This window comes from Myodes glareolus, chromosome 9 (assembly GCF_982192425.1).
Source record: "Myodes glareolus chromosome 9, mMyoGla1.1, whole genome shotgun sequence".
NCBI classification, from domain to species: domain Eukaryota; kingdom Metazoa; phylum Chordata; class Mammalia; order Rodentia; family Cricetidae; genus Myodes; species Myodes glareolus.
In genome coordinates this window covers 64599295-64622922 of record NC_142034.1, presented here as the reverse complement: position 1 = coordinate 64622922, position 23628 = coordinate 64599295, and the positions used below count along the sequence as shown (strand labels likewise).

General features: G+C 46.1%; 1 long non-coding RNA gene and 1 pseudogene across 3 annotated transcripts; one reads left to right on the top strand and one right to left on the bottom strand.

Annotated features, from left to right (window-relative positions):
• The first annotated feature begins 1662 nt into the window (after positions 1–1662).
• LOC125409190 (putative olfactory receptor 2W6 pseudogene) lies at positions 1663–2913 on the top strand (annotated as a pseudogene).
• Positions 2914–7964: 5051 nt separating this feature from the next.
• LOC125409249 (uncharacterized) lies at positions 7965–22830 on the bottom strand. 3 transcript variants are annotated; one of them, XR_015738860.1, is made up of 4 exons: positions 22731–22830; positions 20685–20789; positions 13400–13601; positions 7965–12837 (listed from the first exon to the last, which is right to left on the bottom strand). It is a non-coding gene; the product is annotated as an uncharacterized LOC125409249 (long non-coding RNA). The 3 variants fall into 3 exon arrangements; XR_015738858.1 differs by lacking the exon at positions 22731–22830 and having other exon boundaries at positions 20685–20859; XR_015738859.1 differs by lacking the exon at positions 22731–22830 and having other exon boundaries at positions 7965–12705; positions 20685–20859.
• Between the last annotated feature and the right edge of the window lie 798 nt (positions 22831–23628).

The following is a 23628-nucleotide window of genomic DNA, read 5'->3' as shown; positions in this document are numbered from 1 at the left end:
CATTATCAGAATACGGGATTTTGCTTACTGGCAGTGAATTAAACCCATCAATTTATTTATATTACAAGTATTCCAAGAGCCTGCCTCAGACGATCTACACATTGTCATAAAAACGGCCTCCAGTGATTCTGAAGTTGGATTTTCGCCAGTGAGCCGTAGATCAAGGCATTTCCTTGACCAAATAAATAGCCTTTGTCCTTCAGCCAAAGACTGTGGTCAAAAGAGCTTTTCTTTTTGTATCTTTGAATATGTGATATTTAGTTTCTACCACATCTGTTTCCATTTATTATATATATTACAGGAACCAAACCATGGTTGGAGTGTAAACACAAAGCAGGTAACAGGCTGGTGTCATCCGGGGTGTGTGGGAGGACAGCTACTTCTGTAGCCCAAGAGCCTGGCTGCAACTCTTCTTGAGGGAAAGGCCAAGCCCGGAGCATCATCTCTGGGAGTATTTCAGCCTTTGGCAGTTGTTTAGCTCTTGGGAAAATCCACTGGCTCACCTCTCAGCACCTTTAACAAGAATGATGGTTCTGTGAAGGGCCTCATCTGATCCAATATCTCCATCCCAGACTCGGTTTCCTCTGACTGCTCTTAGAGATGCGGGTCGTTCTGAGGAGAGGGTGCTGCTGCAGGGACGGGTATTCCTAAGCAGCCTGCTGCAGGGTCAGGTATTCCTAAGCAGCCTGCTGCAGGTGAGTTCTGGGCTTGCAGAACACTAGTGCTTCAGGAAGCTTGAAAATCCAACTCATCTCATATTTATGAGACATTTTGGTTTTTTTTTCCTGTGTGCCATGATTTTCATAAAAACTCCGCAAAATCAAAGCTGCTTTGGGTCTCTTAGGCAATGTCACTTGAATCGCTAGGTCAAGAGATAAGATCAAATCATTAACTTCTTGGAGGCCAGAAGACTTAGGGCAACAGGGCTCTTAATTTCCTAGAAGCTTAGTTATCTGAGTAACTGTCACGTTGTGCCTTATTCCCTTCTAACCTGTAATTCATGGCACAAGATTGTAAGAACAAGAGACAATTGTTTTGCATTGAAATATGATATTGAATCATGGGCATGGGATGAGGAAATGGGAGAACCAATCAAATTACTTGAAACAATTTTTCACAAAGTGCAGGTGATTATATCAAGTTTTTTTTAAAAGGCACTGCAGTGTTAGAAGACTGGCAAAAGTGACTTTTTAAAATGTTACTTTATTTCTGAAAGTATCAATAAAAGCTTTTCTTCAAAATAAAAGTTTTTGAACGTTTATCTGGTCTGTTTAATTGCCTGGATTAGAGCACTTTTTAGGGAAAAGTTTATTTTGAACTTCTATCCATGGTTTCTCATGTCACAGTTGAGCATTAAGCAAGTCACTATAGTTAAAATGTGAATGGTATGGTGAAATGTGTCCCTGCTGGGGACCGTTGTGTCCAGATCAACTTGACTATTTTTTGTTTATTTGTTGTGTTTTTAGAGACAAAGATTCTCTGTATAACAGTCCTGCCTATCCTGGAACTCACCCTGCAGACCAGCCTGGCCTTGTGAATTCACAGAGCTCCACCTGCCTCTGCCTCCCGAGTGCCGGGATTAAAAGTGTGTGCCACCACCACCCGGCAACTTGGCTATTTTCTAATACTTGCATGTCCTGCTCTCTGAACAGGAATGTGAGGTCGCGGCTGATGGAGACAAACAATGAGAGCTCTGGGGACTTTATTCTCCTGGGCTTCTCTGACCGGCCCAGGCTGGAGATGGTCCTCTTTGTTGTCAATACGGTCTTTTACTTTCTGGCTGTCACGGGCAACTCCACCATCATCTTTCTTTCCCTAGTGGACCTTCGGCTGCACACGCCCATGTATTTCTTCCTCAGCAACCTGTCCCTTCTCGACCTCTGCTATACAACAAGTAGCATTCCCCAGTTGCAGGTTAATCTCTGGGGCCCGCGGAAGACCATAAGCTTTGTAGGGTGTGTCATTCAGCTCTTTGCCTTCCTGTCTGTGGGGGGCATTGAGTGCATTCTCCTATCAGTTATGGCCTATGACCGCTTCGTGGCTGTCTGCAAGCCTCTGCATTACCTGACCATCATGCACCCACAGCTCTGCCTGAAGCTGGCAGCCTTTGCCTGGCTCAGTGGCATTGCCAATTCCATATTGATGTCCCCATTGACTATGTCTCTGGGGCGATGTGGTCACCGCCGCATCAACCACTTTGTGTGTGAGATGCCGGCCATCATCCGCATCTCTTGTGTGGACACAAGCCGGGTAGAAGGCCTAGCTTTCTTCCTGGCCATCCCCATTGTCCTTGTGCCTCTCACCATGATCCTGGTCTCCTATGGCTACATCGCCGCTGCGGTGTTGAGAATCAAGTCCACGGCTGGTCGGCGCAAGGCCTTTAACACCTGCTCTTCACACATGGTGGTGGTGTCTCTTTTCTACAGTACCATTATCTACATGTACATGCAGCCTGGGAATGTGGCAAGCCAGGACCAGGGCAAGTTTCTCACTCTGTTCTACTGCCTGGTGACCCCCACACTGAACCCTTTCATCTACTCACTCAGAAACAAAGACATGAAGGCGGCCTTGTTGAAGGTTCTTGGGAAAGATAGAAGCCTGCTGAACACTGAGGGACACTGATGGGGCCTGGAACTCACCTCAGGTGTTCACTCATCTCAGAACCATGGTGAATGATAACGGCAATAAACTGATGATGGTGAAGACTTGGGGGCTTGTATTCCAGAGGTTCCAGACCAGTGACACATATTACTGCCTTCAGGGAATAGATCTTCATGTCATTGTGGGGATATGGCTATTTGCAAAACACAACAAACTGACAGAAAGAGGCACTCGGGTTTCTTTTTGCACCAAGTGGAGACAATGATTTGTTTGACGCTAACCTGTGATGCTGGAATGCTAACAGCAGTCTAGACAGGAGAGCAAGGAGACACGGCATGGCAGAATGTGTGTGTAGAAGTGCTGTGTTTTGGAGAGGTAAGGGCAGAACATTTGCTCTTTCCCATGCCACGTCTGTTCTCAATTCTACAGCTCTATGGCTCCACCCTGTGGAAATAACACTGCCACTTCCTCAGTTGTCACCAGCCAAACCTCCTCTCTGTTCGGCACATACAACTTAACCCTTTGACTAAAAGCACCGCTTATTTTAAATTTTAGGTCGCAGGTCATGTATAGGTCAGAAAATAGGTTTAATGAATGCAGCAAACATTTCAAAGTCTGCTAGAGGAGCATGAAACCGAGCAGGCTGATTCGTGTTGGGCGAGTCAGGGAATGTTCTGGTGTAACAAAAGAGCTGCTTTCCTTCTGCTGCTTTTGAGGCAGGGTCTCACTGTGTAGCCCAGTCCCTCTCCTGCCTTAGTCTCCCAAGTGCTGGGATTGCAAATATTTGGATTACTAATGTTTTCCTTTGTTGTTTTGTTTTTTAGCTTGGTTTGTTTATCGTTTGTTTTTTCCTTTTCTTTTTCTCTTATTTCCTTTATACCTTTTGTGGTGTTGGCATGGAAGCCAGGGTCTTGCACACCCTCGGCAATCACTTGACCTCTGCCCTCTACCCTCATCACTAATGCATTTCTAATGGTGGATACAGAAACTCGAAACCACAGTTCTAGAGTTCCCGCTGGAACGATCTGCCGAGCGATCGGGGCTTCTGCATTAGGGAAGGACTCAGTGGTGAAACACTAAGGACGGCGGTGGTACGGGGTCATGTGGGCAGGAAATATTTGGGGAGCAAGGTCACAGCTGCTTATGCAGGGGTTAGCTAGGATGAACAAAGATGAGGGTATCAATGTCAGCGGTGAGGATGCTAATTGTGAGGGAAACAAAATAATTTTCAACTCATCTTTGCCCTCTGGGCAATCATGAAGTAGAACTGTCTGAAGACTGGTGACAAAGTCACAGTTACTTCACGTTTTCCCTTAAAATTTACAGTGAAGAACAGAAAGAAGAACTTTGGCTTTGTTGTAAATTCAAGTAAAATTTCTTTTATTCTTTTCTTTTTAACATTTCCTATGACTACATGAGTTGCTCTCATTAATGGCATACACTGTGCTGTCTATACACTGTACATGAATATAGTGTGTATTGCTCAGATCCATACTCCGTTCTTTCCCCTCTTCATGCTCTATTGTAAAATAAATGAGCATTTAAGCATTTATGCTTTCTGGAAATGCCATTGTCTCTGAGTTGGTAACTTCGTATGTCAGTTTGGTGAGGACATACAGCATAGATGTGTGATCAGATATCCGTCGGGTTTGCTGTAAGGGTAGCTTTTCGGCTAAGATTGGCATCTCACTCATCAATCAGACTTTATACTTTTACGGTGGGTGGGCCTCTTCCAAAAGAGGAAACCCTCTGAAGGAAGAGGGGAATTTTGCAGTCTTCTTTTGGATTTAGATGGAAAGTTACCTCATTTCTAGTCTCTGTCCTGTTCCATGGACTGAGAATCAGCCTTTAAGGTCTGTCTGTCTCTCTTTGTCTCAGTCCTGTTTGGATACCTCTGACTAGTAGTCTTTAATTTTACCATTCCAAAAAGTTGTTGAGATTCCCATGTTTGAATATTTATGCATATACTTGTTTGTAGTGCCGGAGATTTGACCCACGGCCCTGGGCATAGTTAAGAGCTGTACCTCCGAGCTGTGCTCCAGCTGTTTGCCTTTACAAAACCCCTAAACTCCCTAGGTTATGCCGTTTTCATATCCTTTTTATGTTCAAATGTCTTTTTCTTCAAACAGCATGACCTTTGCTGCTTGTCCAGTGAAGGTCTTGTCACTGGTCTGTTACAGGCTAACAGCTGCGGACAGTGTAGTGGGGAGGGATCACGTCTTCGTCACACTGTTCTGCTCTCTGGCCTCCTAGAGCAGTGGTTCTCAACCTTCCTAATGCTGCGACATTTTTAATACAGTTCCTCACATCATGGTGACCTCCAACCGTTAAATTATTTTCATTGCTACTGTATAGCTATAATTTTGCTACTGCTATGAATTATGGTGTAAATATTTGTCTTTTCCAATGGTCTTAGGTGACCCCTGGAAAAGAGACATTCGACCCCAAAGGAGTCGCGACCCACAGGTTGAGAACCACTGCTCCAGGAGAAAGGCGAACTTATAGAGTTCCTTTTTTTATCTTTTCTGTGCTTTTCTTTCCATTTATGGTTTTGCTGTCCTTGCTCTGTATCTGCTGGGCATCACAAGCTGCTCTCCAGCTGCACAGCACCTTCTCTAGGAGGCTTTTCACTTTCCAACACCCATCTCTGCAAACTGGCTCAAAAGGCTGTGTTTGAATAAATTTTATGTTATGATGAAATAAATCTTTTAGTTTAATTTTTTTCCTGCAGTTTTTTTCCCGGTGAGTGGGGAACACAACTAGCAACTTTCTAACTATTCATGGAATTCTTCCAATTTCTATATGCCTGGAGTATTAATCTCAACAATATGAGCAAAATTAATTGTCACAAAATTGCAAGCAGTTTCTACTGTGTCAAATTTAACTTACAACTTTTAATGCAAATGCTTAATTCTTCCTAATAAATCTTCTGAAGCCATTAGCATCCATAGCTGACAAAGCAAGCCTAGCTTTAGGAGATGTATATGAAACCTACTGGTTTTCACCAAAAAAGTGCTTACTTTTCAGCGAATGAATAGAGCTGTTACAATAACATAGAAAATAAGAATAGGTGAGTGATTGATGGCTCTGCTTCAAGATTCTCTCTACCCCTTTACCTTCTGAACAAAGGGAACCATTAATTCCATTCTTTTCCATCATAAAGGGTTTACGTTTAATAATTTTACTAAGATTAACTACTAAGTATGAATGATGATTCTGGATGTCTTCCAAGTGGAATTTTAACTAAAGATGTATACTGACTTTACTACATGTAAGTTTATCACCAGCTTTGATTTACTTTAAAACATATTTTGCGTGTATGAGTGTTTTTGTTTTCATGTATGTAAGTGTACTATGTGCGTGCCTGTTGCTTGTGAAGGCCAGAAAAGGCCATTGGGTTCCCTGGAACTGGAGTTACATATGCTTTTGAGCCACTGTATGGGTTCTAGGAACTGAACCCAGGACCTCTGGAAGAGCAGCCAGTGCCCTTAACTACCGAGCCATCTCTCCAGCATCTGTTTTGTTTTCTTAAAGTTATAAGCTTGTCTGAATTTATTTTAAATACAGATCCACTTATTTAGTAGATACAGTGCTGCTCAGATCATCTCCGGTAGTCTTCAAAATGTACTATGGTATTTTGGGATGCCCGTAGATTTTTGTCATTATATAAATCATATATTATTTTTATTGGCAAGCATCCTTTTTTTTAAAAAAAACTTTATTTTATTTTTAATTAAGATATGGTTACATCATTTCCCCCTTTTTTCTCCTCCCAACCCCTCCTCTGCTCCATTGCAGTCCATCTGAGAGGACTAACCCCTGGGGGGAAATGGAAAAGCAACTTCACAGAGAAAAAGTATATTTATGTATCAGTGCTTGTGGACACCTTGTCAGAGCGGGAAAGAGCCTCGGGTACCCAGAGGGAGACTGCGCTGACAGCGGTAGGACTCTGCCATGTCAGAGTGTTCCAGGTTCAGGCTGCCCTGTCAATCGAATCAGATATCGGACCTGCCTTCTCCTCATCTGTAGCTCAATGGGTCAGCAAGTCTTAAATGTAATCTGAAAGCTGCCCTGAGTGTACAGACCTCAGAGCTCTGGATGGGTCAATGCATGAACCTGACTAGTAAGTCAACCCCCTCCAAATTAAACTGGCCGTTCTTAGGGCTAGATATAACCTCTTAAAGGGGGGAATTCCTCCCTTGCGAGATTATGTGTAAAAGCTCCCCCTGCCCCGTTTAAGAGACTATCATGGACACATTACTAACTAGCTTCTGCTGGAGTATCTCCGGCCTCTTCAACAGGCCCAGACTACAGTTCATTCAAGGGTTCAGGACCCATTCCAGTTCCTTCCTTGATGTCTCGTCATTCGTTCTGACTCAGGGATCAAGTATACAACAAAAAGTTTCAGGAAAAAAGCACGGGCACCTGTCTGGAAAGACCCTCACACATCGTCTTGACAATGCTGACTGCAGTCCAGGTTGACAGGATCCCTGTGTGGATTCGTCACTCCCGTGACAAGCCAGTTCAGGACCAGGAACAGAAATGGAAACCAGCTCCCCTGGACCAAATCCACACAAGCTACAACTCTCTTGAAAATAGAACTCCTGCTTTGGCTATATATTCCCTCTTAGGAAGGCTCGACCATCTACTTATTCCTTGACTCTTACCTCCTCCCACACTGTGAAAATTCTGATAGAGACTATATTTATACTTAAAATACAGACTGTATTTAAAATAGGCCTATGTTTAAAATTGATCTCATAAAATTTCCTCTGTTTGTTTGGTTTTTGTTTGTTTGTATGTTTGTTTGTTTTTCAAGAGAGGGTTTTGTGTGTGTGTGTGTGTGTGTGTGTGTGTGTGTAGCCCTGGCTGTCCTGGAGCTCTCTCTGTAGGCCACGCTGGGTCTCTGCCTCCTGAGTGCTAGGATTAAAGGTATGTACCGCCTGGCATAAAACTCTTAAACCTTCCCACAATCAGGGCTAAAGTTACCTTCTGACAGGCCTGGAGAGAGTGCCTCCTAAAATCCCACAGGATTATAAAAACATTAAAACGAAGCCTTATAAAAGTTTAAAGATAATTTAGATAAGAGACAACAATAATTCTTGGTACTATAAAATGTGCGATTCAAACTCGTGGTTCACAACCTTCCTCATTGGTCTGAATGGCCTCTTGCTCCTCCTTCTCGTAGGACCTGCTGTGGGCTTGTTCAGTAAATTGCCTTTAAAAGTTCATCAGACAAGAATTGCCTCAGTTAAGCTAACGATGCTCAGGACCCAGTATTTTCCCCTTAGCCAAGATTAGAGATTTGAAAGCAACAAGAAAAGGGGGTGGGGAGGGATAAAATGAGTAAGGAAACACCATCATGTGTGTGTGCCAACTTTATTTTGTGTCTGCATAGATGCTTCCCAGCCTTCCATCTCCTAACAGCCTTGGCAATGCTTTTTTGGGACAGTCTGTGAACTTGACCATGGTCCAAACATATTATGTAGTGTCTGGAATATACCGCTAAGCATGTAAAGAAAGGAGATGTTTCTAGGCCACTCCAAATTCCTCACTAATGTAACCCCCACAGCAAGCAATGATGTCATTGTGGTTCTATATTCTAAAATGCTGTACAGCTGACCTTGGGCACCAAGAGACTTGGCAGTGGCACAGGCTGCTCTTGATCTGGCCATTAATAAAACAGGACTCCAAACTTTTAATTCATTTAATTAATCAGCACGGTTGTGAATAATTATCTCGCCTCGATGATTTCTTGGTAACAGTATTTAGGTGTATGGCTATCCTCCTCAATGTGTTCAGATATGCTCACAGATTCTTGGTCTCACAGATCATAGGATAAGAGTCTGAATCGTTTTACTTCTGAACCAGTTCTTCAACATCCAGGTGCACTGCTGCAATAACATTCTCATGGGCGCTGCTTTCTAATAATTTTTTTTTTATCATTTTGGTTCCGGTACATCTCTGTGTGTGTGTATGACCACTACAACCGTGCTTGTGTTCAGGTCCACCTCGATGCTCTGCTGTAGTCCCAATAACACATGTGCTGCTCTTCTGGCTCAGGCATGATCAGAGCAGTACCTCCACAGGCTTTGTTGTAAACACTCACCTATTTGTGCTGAAGCATTAGGTGTTGCAGACATGCAAATGTGTATTTTTTTCTACCAACAGGGTATGAGCTGTTCTGCTAGCACATTCGTGTGCATTGATGTGGCAGTACAACCTCGTGTCTCCTGTGCAGCACTTCCATGAGTGCAGATGTCCAGCATCCCTGAGTCCTGCTTTACTTTCACGTCTGTGTACATTTCTGTAACAGGCATCTACGTATGGCTGCTCTCATGTGACATGTAGACTGAAGACTGCACTTACATTTTCCAGCTGCCTAGACCCGAATAATCACACAGAAACTTTATTAACTGCAATATTGTTTGGCCAATGACTCAGGTGTATTCCTAGCTAACTCTTACATCTTAAACTAACCCATTTCTATTAATTTGTATATTGCCACGAGGCTGTGGCTAACCAGTAAAGTTCCGGCATTCTTCAGCAGCTATATGGCGTCTCTCTGACTCTGCCTTCTTTCCATATCTATCTGTGCTTGTAATTCCTGCCTTGCTATATTCTGCTCTGCCATAGATCAAAGCAGCTTCTGTATTATCCAATGCAAATAAAACATATTCACAGCATACAGAAGGGAATCCCACATTAATCTTCCCTTTTCTGTCCAAGTAGAAAGGAAGGTTTTTAACTTTAACACAGTAAAATTACATATAACAAAATAGGTATCAAGCAAGAATTACACTTACATTATTTAGTATATTTGTATCTGGCAAAATTTAGAAAATATTCTATCATCTGTTTTATCTTTGTGAGTCTAAAGTCTCATATCTAATTTATCTTTTATCGCAATGAAGGAAAACTGTAACTATAACTGTCTGTCCTCGATGCTCTCAAAGACCCCAGAGGGATACAATATCATCTAAGTTAACAAGAAGTACATTTTAAGCAAGTTCCAAAGTTCTAAAACTGACAGACACATCTTGCTACCTGGACAGTCACCCAAAGTTCTTCTGTAACATTGGAGCATCCATCTTCAGCCTACAGGCCCATAGTATCCAGCAGATTTTTTCATGAAGCAGGAAATTTGAAAGACTGTTTCACCTGTATTTTGGTAGTTTGTCAGTCACTTTCTTCTGTGTCCTGCAGAATGGCAGACTCTTCCATGAAGCAGGAACCCTGAAAAACTGTCTCACCTTCTTTAGGCAAGTTCAGCAGTCATTTCTCTGTGGGTCCTGCAGATCCAGTTTATTTAGCATACCATCAAGTAGTCCAGTCAATAGCAGTTTCTTGCCCAAATGGCTAGCTTTGTCACACTCAAGGCAAATTTCATAACAAGTTTCTTCAATACCCATCAATCTCTCAGAAGTAATTGGTGCTGCTAGAAGCAGATATATCTCACTATTGAGAAAAGTCTAAATTCTTAAAACATTTTAATTGCCATATTCTGTAGGTCTTTGAAAAGTTTGAAGGATATTTATCCATCTGAAATATATTTCTGTGCATCTAGAAAATCTAACATGACTATCGTTTAACTATTATAGATGACTATCTATTAATCTATATTTCTTACATTACATTTTAAATGAGCTGCACAAACACAATAACTTATACAAGAGCAGAAATGCATGTACACAGTGTAATAAAATCAACCTTAAATTTGTATTAATAGGCCAAGATCCATGCCAATGCAGAGTATTTATCTCCATATCACATTCCCTTATTTTTGTGGTTTTTAGCAATTGTTTGTGACCATTTATCACTTATAATCAATCTCCTTTAAATAAAAACAAAAACACCCTCCCAAAGGTCAAAACAAAACAAACAACAACAACAAAGAAAAATAAAAAACAAAAAAAGCAAAACAAAAAGCACACGATAAAAAAAAAAAAAAAAAAAACCTACTTGACTTTGTGTTAGCAAACTACTCTTGGGCATGGGGCCTTCCCGGAAATACAGTCGATACACCTGGTGACAATGAAGTCAAGAAAGCTGATTTTTCTTTCAAACCTCCTCATTCAAAGCTTAGAGGTCTATGTGGAAGATATGAGTCTATGAGGCAGAAAGACTGAAAGAGACAAAGGTGATGGCTGACGCCAAGGAAACATTACCCGTACACAACAGGACTGACGCACATGAACTCCCAGAGACTGCGCTAGCACGCACAAATCCTGCACAGGTTCAAACCAGACAAAATCCCAACACTGAGGAAGGAAGGTGAACACCAAGGTCCACCCCAACCAAGAAACTGTTCATAATTTATCATGCATTTTTAAAACGAGAAGAGAATGGGACTGGAGAGGTGGCTCGGTGTTTAAGCACTTGCTCGTGCAGAGGACCTGGGTTCAGTTCCCAGCACTCACCTGCATGAATGCACACACACATACACACACACACACACACACACACACACACGCACACACGCACATATACATAAAACAAATATAATAACAAATAAATAAATCTGCTTTAATTGAAGCGTGCACAGGCTCCCAACACAAGAAACTGGTATTTGTCTAAGGAGACAGAATGCCAAGGACTCTTTGGTCACTATGGTTTGCATGCATCAAACCATGGCATTGTGCTTCGTGCACAAGGAGGAGAACAAATCAGCAGTGAGCAGAGTCCTGCAGAGATGGACAAAGCTGGGAGCCCCAGAGGGGAAAAAAAATACGAGTCTTGTGGGATCTAGGTGACATAATGGGAATTCTTTGTACAACTCTTTCAACTGTTTTTTGTTTAAAATTTGTTCTAAAATGCCAGGGAGAAGGGGATTATTTCTAAGTGGTGGGATATCTTTCTGTGCCTTCTTCCATGCTTGTAAAACTTCTATGAAGAATGTAAGCTACTTTGTTTTCTACTTCTGTTATATGTTCAGGAATTCAGGGGCTCTATGGCTGCCTGGGTGACCTGCCCTGTAGAGACAGATAAGGATCCTCTTACTGGCTCTGCAGATGGCCTTGGGTCTGGGGGAAAGATGACAGCCTAGAATGTTGAAAACTTGTTTCCACAGACAAGAATCCAGAAGGTTCCACTGGAACTGAGGACAGACACACAGCTGGTGAAGACTGACCCCTTTCTTCCTCCACTTGTCCTGCCACCGTAGCCCATATCTCCTCTTGGCAGAGACATACTCAACTTCATGGGGCCAAGTTTGGGGGTACTGTGTACATGCTCCCTGCCAGCCTATGGATCCTTTCAGAGGTAAGGCCTACCTACAGAAAGGACGTTAGGAAGTGGGGGTGGGGGGGGGCTATCCCTGAAAGGGCTGATAGGACCTCAGTCTACTGCTCTCCTCTTCCATTCTTGGTCGTGAGTTGAGCAGCTCTACCTCACACTCCAACATAGAGTACCAAAAATGATGGCTTCTGGCCTCCTCCAAGGGCAGTTGGACAACTGGCCTCTAAGATTGTGAACCAGAGCCAGTCTCGTCTTTCTCTAGGCTGTTTCTCTCTATCACACTAAGGAAAGGCTAACCAGTGCACTTCGGTTAACTCATCTGGAAAACGGACCTTTTGAGAGCTAACCCAGAAAACCCTCACAAAGGACTCAAAGTGGCTCCTTCTCGGTGCTTGCTGAGGCCCTAGTGCCAGGGACTGCGAGCTAGAAACACAGCTTAGTTCTTGCATATCAGTGGGTAGTATCTGTCAACATAAAATGCAGCCAACTCCTGAATTGCTTCCATGTTTGGGGACTAATAGGTAGCCCAGGAGTAACAGTGGAGCCAGTGAAAAGTGTTTCTTCCCAGAACCGCCCCATTTCAGGCCACAGCTCAGGTGGATGAAGGTGTTTTGCCTTCCTGGGGCTCATCGCAAGTAGGCTGAAGACAGATTCTTTCTGGGATTCACACAGCTGACCAGGCTTTGAGGAGATGGAATAGTCCAAGTTCAGACTCATGCCCTGGAGAGCTGACATCCCCACAGGGTCTCCAGTAAAACACACCTGCTTCTTTCTCTCCTTTCCTGAATCTCTCGCCAGCCTCAGTTTGCTCTGCGTGGGCTTTGTTTCTCCTCACTGTCTTCAGAGGAGTCTCAGATTCCACTGGTGCTGCACAGAACAAAAGACATCGAGCGGTCAGTCTCCAGTGACAGGCCTCTCGAACACAGCCTTCCGGGAGCAGTGGAGGCTTCTGGCTGATTGGTTCACAAGGCCGACTGAGAAGGGAGGGCTAAAAAGGAGCTGCATGAGGAAGGAAGCCAAGTAATTACTTTCCCGTTTATTAACAAGTAAAAACCCGTGCACAGTTATCACAAAACAGAACGAAAAATCCGAACCGGGTCACCAGCTGCTAAGCCGTCGCTGCCATCGCCGCCCTCCCGCCCCTCGCCTTCCCACCCCCCCCATCCCCACCCCCACCCCCACCCCTGGCCCAAAGACCAATCCAACTTCCCCGTTCCAAAAGGGTCCCGCAAGTCGCTCAGCCTTATCTTTGGGTCAAGGCCTTCCTAACGAAAACTCCGCCCTTGGAACTAAACTCCCCCTTTTCATTGGCTAGCGGATCGGTGACAGAATCCCCGCAACAGCTGTTCACTTGGCTCACCTCCTAGCTTTCTCAGGAATTCAGAGGCAGGCAGAACACAGAGCTGTTAGGGTTTGAGCCTCAGGGAACCAACAAGGACTCTCTAGCCATGGTTTTAGTGGTCATAGATTGCAGTTCTACTGCGCATGAGGTTGACATCCACTCAACCAGTTTGAGCCCCTGGCCCCTTCCCTCCCTGCTGTATGAGGTTCCTTCTGTCACCTTTCTGTATGAGGTTCCAGGCTGCGAGGAAGTGTACAAGAGCTGGTGTGTGGTAGGCTGAGAAGGCCACCCTGCCTTGCTCTTCAAGACTTTTCCTTTCACAGACGGGTTGTTTCGGAGTAGTGACCTCAGATGGGACTGGCTTCACAGACTCGTCCTTTCCTGTTCATTCCGTGAATAGCTGGACACCGGGACACAAATGCTGGGCCAGGAATGGGGGGCGGAGGAGGGCGGGGTCATAGAACAAAGAGAAGAGAACAGGAGTGAAAAGCAATCTGTCTTTCCTATGATCTGTACATGTACCCACCAGCCACCCACAGTTCTAACCCTGAGGGAGAGCCTAGCAGCTGAGAATGCCAGGCCAAGTGGACTTTCCCAAGGAGGCATAGAAGCAAAGCCAGAAGCAGGTCCTTTCCCAGTCCACCAGGGTGCTGTTCCGGGGACTCAGTTTTCCTTCAGGCTCCTCTTCTAGTCCCAGGAGTCACCTGAAAGTGGGATGTGTGCTTGTGAAGAGACAGCTGCCCTAGAGAATCTTTTAGAAAAGGAAACAATCTTCCCTTCCTTGGTCTGCTCTAAAGATGCTGATTTTCCTTGTTCTTGGAGCCTTCCTCTTTTGTGAGAATGAGTTTGACATGGAACTGGTTTCTCTGGTAATGAAATCATCTGCCACTTACTTTTTTCATGTGCATTTGTGTTTTGCCTGCATGGATATCTGTGTGAAGGTGTCAGATCCCCTGAAACTGGAGTTTTGGGCAGTTAGGAGCTTCCATGTCGGTGCTGGGAATTGTACCCTGGTCCTCTGGAAGAGCAGTTGGTTTTCTTAATCGCTGAGCCACTTCTCCAGCCCTCGTCATCCACCATCCAACTGACAGTCTCAGAGCCCGGCAAGACTGACCGCACCCTGTCCTGCCTCACGCCTGCACTCAGAACCTGCTTACAGGTTGTGAGCAATGGGGATGGGAGAGGTCATAACCCGTTTCCTTTCTCTTCTTCTCTGAATTTGTATTTAGAGAGGGGTTTTTGCTTTCTCCCATGGCACTAATTGGGCCGAGAGTTGGTTGGGTTCCATGATGGGGAAAGCAGACACTGGGTCTCTTAAAATTATAGTAGAGCGTGTGTGACAGCAACTCATTAAGGATGTGTGCCCAAGGAAACTGGCAAGAGAATGGATACCCAATGGGAGAAGGGCCACACAAGACGCAGTCCTGCAGAACACAGGCTCCGTTGCTCCCTGGGGTGGCCCTGGAAGGCAAGACCCGTGGCAGGACCCCAGCCTGAGCTACTGAGTTTCCATCCTCTCCTCCTGGCCTGTCATCAAGTGCAGGTCTGTATGGGAATGGTGGCACTTCCAAGTCCTGCACGTGTAGAACTGAAGGGGTCCTGGGAGGGCTATGGCTATCCTGGAGAGAGACACTGGTGTGCACAGTGGAAGCAAAGCCTATTTGGGCCAGAAGCACACAGGGAAGTGGCTTAAGGACTCAGAACACACCCAGCAGGGACCGTCGCCACAGGGCAGATAAGAATAGTCCTAACGCAAAGACAAGACTCTGAGGCTTTAGGCAACATGTCCGTGTAGCTATCTTCCATCCTTAGCACTTAATAGTATATCTAGGCAATTCCAGGCCCCAGATTATAAACTTTCCTCTCTCTGTTTGGCTTTTATGCAGTATTCATTTCTGGACACATTGTCCTGAATATTATCTCCCTCTATTGGTGGGTATTTGTTCCTGCCAATTTTCTTGCTATTACAAAAAAAATAAAAATCCCTCTGTAATAAATATCCATACACTAGCTTGTCACAGGCAATATACCAAATGTCCAAGTGGGATTAATGCTTTTTAGATCAAAAGGCGTGTGCATTAAACTTTTTTATACTGTCTGTACCAACTCACATGCCCACACTAACAGTGTTCTCACAGCTCTGGATCACTGCCGGTCTGATAGGTCTTGGCTACACTTTGGATTTACACTTCTCCAGTTATATGTAACTGTCTCTCCTTCATCTAAGAGTCATCTGTGTTTGCTGTTCTGTGAACTGCCTGACTTGTATTCTTGTTTTTCCTTTTTCGTTTTGTTTTATTGACTTAGAGGAGTACATTGCTGAGTAAAGAAATGGGAGTCTTCTGCAGAGTGACTTAACAATGGAATCATAGGAAGCCAGAACTCGCCACACTGCTTTTGTTAGCTAGGTCTCCTGTCCAGACCAGTCCTCTCCAGCCCATGGCTCTTTGCTTCCTTTCTTTTTTCAGGGCTAGGGGTGAAGCCTAGAGACCTAGTAGGCAAGTACTCTACCCCAGAACTACAGAACCAGCCCCTTATTAGTCTTCTGTATGCTAGCCTCTGTCTTCCCATACATTTTCTTTTTAAATTTACTTTTCGTGTGTGTGCATTGGTGTCTTGCCTGCATGTATGTCTGTGTGAGGGTCAACTGGAGTTATAGACAGCTGTGAGCTGTCATGTGGGTGCTGGAAATCTAACCCGGGTCCTCTGGGAGAACAGTCAGTGCTCTTAACTGCTGAGCCATCTCTCCAGACACCCATCCCCGTGCCTGCCCCACCCCCACAAACATTTCTCTCTTGTTTATTTGTCCTGACATCCCAGAGTTGATTTCAGTAGTGAAAGGAAGCTTGACATTTGTTCTTCGTCACATTAAGGGTTTTAGGAGCAGGGTCTACTCTTCAGTCCCTCCTGGTTACCAGACAGTCCACAGCCGCTTGCAGAAGGCTGGGACCCCAAACAAGCGTTCTTTGCTGGTATGTGGCAGGAATGGTTGCATGAATGGCCAGAGAAAACCTTACCTGGATTCACTAAGCTTTACATGCTAAGCAGCACACAAATGTCCTGACAGACTACTGCCATGGAGACTGAGTACTGTCCCAGCAATCCTGCAAAGCCAGCTGGGAAACCTGTGCAGCCAGTGCAGAGCCTGGGGGACCACAATCCCCACTCAGAGTCTGGTAGTATCAGGCAAGGGCCATAGTGGCTTTCCCCGTCCAAGATGCCTCGACATACAGACTTCCTTCCAGGTCTGTCCTAGACCACACCCAGGGAGGGAAGAAGTCCTCGGCCTTTGTAAGATGCAGCGCTGGATTCCAGAATTCATTCGTGGCAGCTGCCTGATAGGAAGCATATCAGGTTAGGGCTGAGGACATGGGACACCGGGGTCTACTGTCCATAGGAGAGCATCTGGCTACACAGAGAAAGGGCAATTAGAAGCAAGTGACTTGTGAGGGACATGGGCCCACAAGCGCTGGAACATGATGAAGTGAGGAGGGGCAAATGATCAGGGAAGGCAGCACTGAGGAATAGCCAAAGGATTGCCATGAATTCAAAGTCAGCCTGGGCTACAGACTGAATTCAAGGCTACCTTGGGCTACAGGATTAGACCCTATCTCAAAAAAAAGTCAAAAGGGGGCTGAGGATGTAGCTTAGCTGGTAGAGTGCTTGCCCCAGCATGGATGAAGTCCTGGGTTTCATCCCTGGTACTGCACAAAAGCTGGCATAATGATGCATACTTATAACCCAGCACTCAGGGGGTGGACGCATGGTGAGGAGTTCAGGGCTCATTCATTCTCTGCCACACAATGAGTTCCAGGCTAGCCTGGGACACATGCATGATACATTGTATCCATAAAAAGGAAAGAAATGGAGTAGGAAAAGGAGGAAAGGAGAAAATATTCCCCCAAACCGATGTCTGTTAAATATGAGAGACTTTTTATATCATTACTTCCTAAGCAATACCACGATTTACATTATACTGGATGTTATGCCCAGTCTAGATGAATTTCGGAGTCCATGAGAGCATATGCATGGGGTTTTTTTGAGCATCTGTGAGTTTGAATGTCTTCATGGGGCCCTACAGCCAGTCTCACAAACACTTAAGGACTGCAGTGCCTAGTCACTGCCTACCTCCAGGACTCTCTGACAGGAGCCAATGGCAAGACTTTGTAGAATTAAAGAGTGAGGGGCGGAACAAACTGAACTGAGTCTCTTCTGTGGTCCCTGTGCCCCTGTCTCCTAGGCTGTGTAGTATGACCTTGGGGCTGACGCTGTGCTCTGATCTCAGCTCCTTCCTCCTGCACCCCAGCAGCTACCCAGCCGGATTGTTTAGCCACTGTGGGTGTTCCTACAGTGAAACTAGACAGTCTTTGGGGTTCTTCCTAACAAGCCCCAACAAGCAGAGGTCAAAGCCTGGCCTGCAATGCTTTACCCAGTGTCTGTCACCTCCAACCTGGTGGCTGCAGCACCACCAGATGAGGGCCTGTGGCTTCCTAGATTCAAGTGTGGGCTGTACCCTTTTGTATATAGATAGGCTGAGAGCCAGTGTCGTAACCTGGTGATTCCCAAGCTGCATCTGGCCAACAGATGTGCTTAATCTGGCTGACAATTTGAATTTTTAAAATCTGAATTCATTTCCAACATTTGAAAACCAGTAGTTTCCCCATAGAAATACAGATTTTTTTAATTAAAAAATTTTTTTTGCATCCTTGGAAAAATGGGTCTAGTTTCCTACAGGACACCTTTGTTAGGAAGGGCTGAGGCATGGAGAACACAGTCCTGCTTACCAGGCCTCTCCATCTCTTGATGCCATATGTCCAGCTCTTAGGTGTCTGGATCCAGAACTTCCTGCTAATTGATCCATGACCCAAAAATGATAAGAAGACCCTAAGTGACTCTCTATGCAAGCTAATGGGGCAGTTAGGAACCGAGCTATATCTCAGCCCTATAATAGGTCTCAAATCACATTAACAGGGAGATGAATGAGAATTCCTTACAACTGGGACAGCTGGAATTTGGGGCAGCAAAGATACATTCCCGGAATCCCCCAGAGTCCTGAGGACGCCCACACCCTTTGTCCCAGTCACCATAAGAAAGGCCACACTGATAAGGCCCTGGGCGACCAGATGACAACATTCTTGGGATTCAGATTAAGTGGGAAGGGCCACCTGCTCAGCACATAGCTCAGGGCTGCCAGGAAGTGGGCAGTGGCCGTTGGGCCACTGGCAGCAGGGGTGCCAACCCTTCTTGGCATTTCAGTAATGCCACAAGCACCCAAGCTGTAGCAGGGAAGCCAAATCATCTCATTCTGCAAGGACTTTAGGAAAAAATTACCAGTCTTGTAGGCAGGGAGTCTGGGCCTGCCCCTCCCCCCATCTTGGCTGCTTCTGAACATCGTTACTGAGAAGGGTATTTCTCGTGTATATCTCCACATATACCCGAGGCACAGACAGGAATGGCTGACGCAGTGCCAGGGAGGCCTTGGAGAGGACAGCAAGGGCCAGCATGGTAAATGGTGAGAGAAAGGCTGTTCTCCACATTTCCAGCCCACGGAGGAGTCCAAAATGACTTCTTCTCTAGACTAATATTACATTATGGCCACAGTGCTTCAAATGGCATCACCACAGCACAGTCCTCGTCAGCTAAGGCACTGTCATAGGTGACAGCAGAGGGAAGTCCACAGGAGCTGGTGAAACACAGATACTTAGCTCTATGCTGATGACCTACCAACCTGCCAAACAAGCTTGTATAATCAGGGGGCCCATGGACGAGCCAGTCAGAAGGTGCCTTCCAGACAGCCTCACAGGTCAGGGGAATGTGATGGCTCTGAGTCACAGCAAGTCCAAGAATATTGTCACGTTTACCAGGAGGGTGTCAGCAGTGGTTGCAGAACACGTCCAAGTTCAGGTCTTAGGACCTTTGGTCAGTGTTTTACCTCCCTGAGCTCCACCCTTTGCTAGATATGACTCACAGTCCCTTTCCGTAGCTGTTTGGAGGATTGAACATAATTCTGAATGTAAAGTGCAGGTTCATAGTGGATAAGTGGAGGTGACAGGGTAGCCTACACCATGTCCCCCAAACTTGTTCAACCTCTGAGTTTTGGGGTATACACCAAGCTGTCTATCTTGCAAGTAGGACACCCATGCCAGTGGTTAGCGTGGGAAGGAGGGAGCTCCTCTTCAGTGTTTGTGGCAAATCACCAAGGTCAGTCTGAGATGGTCCTACGGTTGGCTGCAGTGGTTGGGGACACTGGTTAGGCTGGAGGGGTGGGGATAGCCAGACCCTTCTGCTCTCAGGAAACATCCCATACCTTTGCTGAGCATTGGCCTCCTGGGAATATAGACAAAAAGGCATCAGACAGAATGCAGCCTCATGGACAAAGGCTAGAAAAACGTCCACTTATGTGACTCTCTCCGGAGAACAGGAAACTGGGGGACAGAACTCTGGAAGCTTTTTTTTTCTCTTTAATACTAGACCCATCTATTCTTGTGTCAGTAGCTCATTATCTACCTTTAATGTCTTGATATATATTCACCTGCAGAGGCAGGTGAACCTAGACTTGGAGGCTAGCCTGGACTAGTCTACATAGTGAGTTCCATATTAGCCAGAGCTACATAGTGAGACTCTGTCTCAGCATATATACACATATATGCACATATTTATACATGTATTTACATATGCATGTGTATGTATGTTTTACATATTTATATATGTGTGTGTATTGTGTCTATACATATATACACATGTGTGTATACATTTACACATATGTATCAATGTGTGTGCATGTATATACAGAAAGTAATGAATAAGCAAAAGGTACCCCATTCATAGCCAGAATCAGGGTCCTATGATCATTCCTGGCTGTTAAGCCCAGGCCTGCAGTATCTCCCCTTCTCAGTATCTCATGGACCTCTGTCACCTGCTCCCCAGATGCCTGATTTGACCAGCTCTGTGTCTTACAGTTCCCAAGGCCACAATTCATAAAAGTCTATATGGAGAGCATCAGAACAGGCCTGGGGGGACTGTCAGTATGACTAGCTAAAATAGCTTCTGGAAGGGCCACTCAGCTCAGAGCTTCAGTTTGCTGCCTACAGGCAGTTAGCCTCTGTAGGGCCAGAAGTGAGAAGGGCACTCATGGCAGTCGGGAGTAGCAACAGCCTATGCACGGTCTACCAAGGTGTCTTGGATGAGTGGGTCTCCTCTCCCCACGGTGACTGTCCACTCAGAACTGAGGACAGTCAGGAGTGTCTTGGAGATCCAGGGTAATGAAGTCCAAGGCACCCTGTGCTGCTACTGCGGATAGCAGACTTCACACCCCACACCAGCCTGCACCCCTCAAGCTGTCCTACCCACTGCCTGCAGATCATGCATACCCAACTGCCAACTCTCAGATAGGGGTTCCTTGAAGCAAATGTGGAGACAAAAATGCTGGCATTGAGCATGTTGTTGGAGTGGGATGATCCTAGGACGCACTAGTAGAAGGGATTAGCAGAGAAGGAAGGCTTACCTTTCCTGTGTATATGACCAGGACATCTGAACCATCCAGAGGGGACAGACAGCCTGAGGAGGAGCAGTCTGGGTCCCAGCCAAGGTGTTCACCAGCCATGCAGCTCTGGGTTTGACATGGTGAACATTTGTTAGCGGAGAGTAGGAGCTAGAAGGTCAACCCTGCAGGCAAAGGATCCAGGTCTATTTTCCCTTTAAAGCCTAGCAGGGTATCTGGCACAGAGAGCACTTAGCAAATATTTGTGGTTCCCAGTGTCACTCTTTCCTTATTGATAACAGCTGTCAATTATTGAAGAATCCCCAGGCTCTAGACTTGGTGTTAAGTGCTAGATGTCCTGCCCTTGCTGTACTTATGGTACTATCCTCACACCTGCCATTTCCCCCATACCTGCCATTCCCCTCACACCTGCCATTCCCCTCACACTTGCCATTCCCCCGACACCTGCCATTCCCCTCACACCTGCCATTCCCCCCACACCTGCCATTCCCCCGACACCTGCCATCACCCCTCACACACCTGCCATTCCCCCTGACAACTGCCATCCCCCCTCACACCTGCCATTACCCTCACACCTGTCATTCCCCCTCATACCTGCTATTCCCCTCACATCTGCCATTCCCCTCACACCTGCCATTCCCCCTCACACCTGCCATTCCCCCTCACACCTGCCATTCCCCCTCACACCTGCCATTCCCACTCACACCTGCCATTCCCATTCACACCTGCCATTCCCATTCACACCTTTCTTTCTCCCTCACACCTGCCTTTCTCACTCACACTTGCCTTTTTCACTCACACCTGTGTTTTTTCCAAGACTTCCCCATTTTAAAATGGTGTCTGGTCTCACAAAGGTCTATGCTTGAAGTGCAGTGCTCATATACACACTGACCACGTGATGGAGACAGAACACATCCATCACCCAACTCCCCGAAGTGGCTATGGTGGCAGGCACGGAGTCTCAGACATTCCTCTTTCTTGCAGCCCTAACCTGTCTATTAATGGTGTTCTGGTGTCTGGGCTGAGCTTCCTCCCTGTGGTTGGACTGACTTTTCTTGCTTTTCTTCCTTTGTACAGCCTCTCACAGACTGGTTTCTACCACAGAACCACACCCCGGGAGGAAAAAAATATTTTGAGACCAAGACTGGCTTCAAACTTACAGACTATGTAGTTCTGGATAGTCTCGAATTTTATGTAGACCAGGCTAGCCTTGAACTCACAGAGGTCTCTGCCTTGCTAGTGCTGTGTATAAGGCATACGATACCATGACTGGTCTTATAAAGACTCTTTGGAGCAAATCCTGGTTGAGAAGTATGGAGGGACAAATCATTTCTGCCATTGTCTCTTATATGACAGGAGCTTCTAATGGTGTGGGGAGATGAGCATGTACAATGCAGAACAGACCTGTAGGGCAAACACACCAAAGGTGTGGAGCCTGACACCTGACAGTTCCAGGCAGGACTTGGCTTTACTCCCTTCCAATTATAGCCTGCGGGGCTAGCATGGATATGTGCCACCATCCCTGCTTTTACAGAGATGAAAATGAAGCCCAGTGCAACCAAGTGACTCAACCAAGGTCACTGAGTAAGACCCAGCTCTTGGGAGCATGACCCAAATGCCTCTGTCCTTCTGCTCAGTGTCCATTATGACTGTGTGAGTTTCTGGGTATGCTTAAGAACTAGGATGTCATGCGACAGCCAAGCTAATGGGGACTCCTAGCTCCTGTCAGCTGACACTATGTGTGTGGACACGTTACTCTAGCTTTGGTTTCTTCTCTGCATAAAGAAAGTGATGCCACTGCTTCCTAGCCAGAAAGTCAGTGAGGACAAAATGGCTTGGTGCGTAGCTCAGGCCTGAAATGGACACACAAGACACAGGTTGTCTTTACTGTGTGTATTGGTGAACGTCATGCCCACGCATGCGTGACAGTAAGCTTCTATGGAGGCTTGTACTCTAGTCCGTATTCCTGGAGCCCCTCACTCTGCCAGCAGCTGCGAGGGGCAGTTGGATTGACTGCCACTTATCATTGCTCAACCTGGGCTGACTCACCTCTGGGTGGGGCCAGGCAGGAAGAAGTCCTCACCAGTCATGCAGCAAGGCTTTTCCTCCAGGCTGCCCAAGTACATCCAGCTGATGTTGGCTCAGGCCTAACAAAAATCACCGAGAAGGGCAAGTCTGAAGTGAAGGGCAAGTCTGAAGGACAAGTCCACACCTGGGTGGAGTCACATGTGTGCCCAGGGCTGGGTCCAGCTGAGGCCACCACCAATATGATTTCCAGCTGTCCCTGGTTCCTTCACTCCCTGTGTGACTCTGGACATTAGGCAAATGTTCTTAAGTAGATTGTGCCTAAGCAGGTGCAAATACCCCAGTAGGGCTGACAGAGGACACCAAAACCTATGCAAGGATAGAGAGCTGGCATGTGGAAATGCGGCGTTTCCACAGACCTATACAGAACCTCTGGTCCTCTGGACTCCCTTCTGAGTCTGCCATATGCTGCTTGGGCATCCATAGTTACCTGTCCTTAATCTCCTTGTCTTGGGGTGGGTTTCCATGCAAGGCCCTCTTCATCTGGGATGCTGGTGGGTACCACATAGTCAGATTGGCAAGGTTGGTGTGTCCTTGCCTCTGTGTGAAGACAGATGGCCACTGACTCCACCCAAGCCTTCCACATAATTGCCAAGCCTTATGGAGCCCGCAGCATACGCCAGGCTCCAGTCAGACACAAGCGGACAGAACGACCATCCTGCCCTGGTAGATCTAGCATTCTGCAGCAGAGGGCAAACAAGGTGGGTTTGGAGTGAGATGTAAAGCACAGGACAGCTGTCACCTCTGGGGATGGGACTTGGCTGAGAAAGTTTTCCCCTTGGGGTGCCAGGAAAAGAAGCCTCTAGGCTCAGAGCAGCAGGCTTCAGCCGTGCCTCTCAAGGAGTGAGGGGGCCATCACATT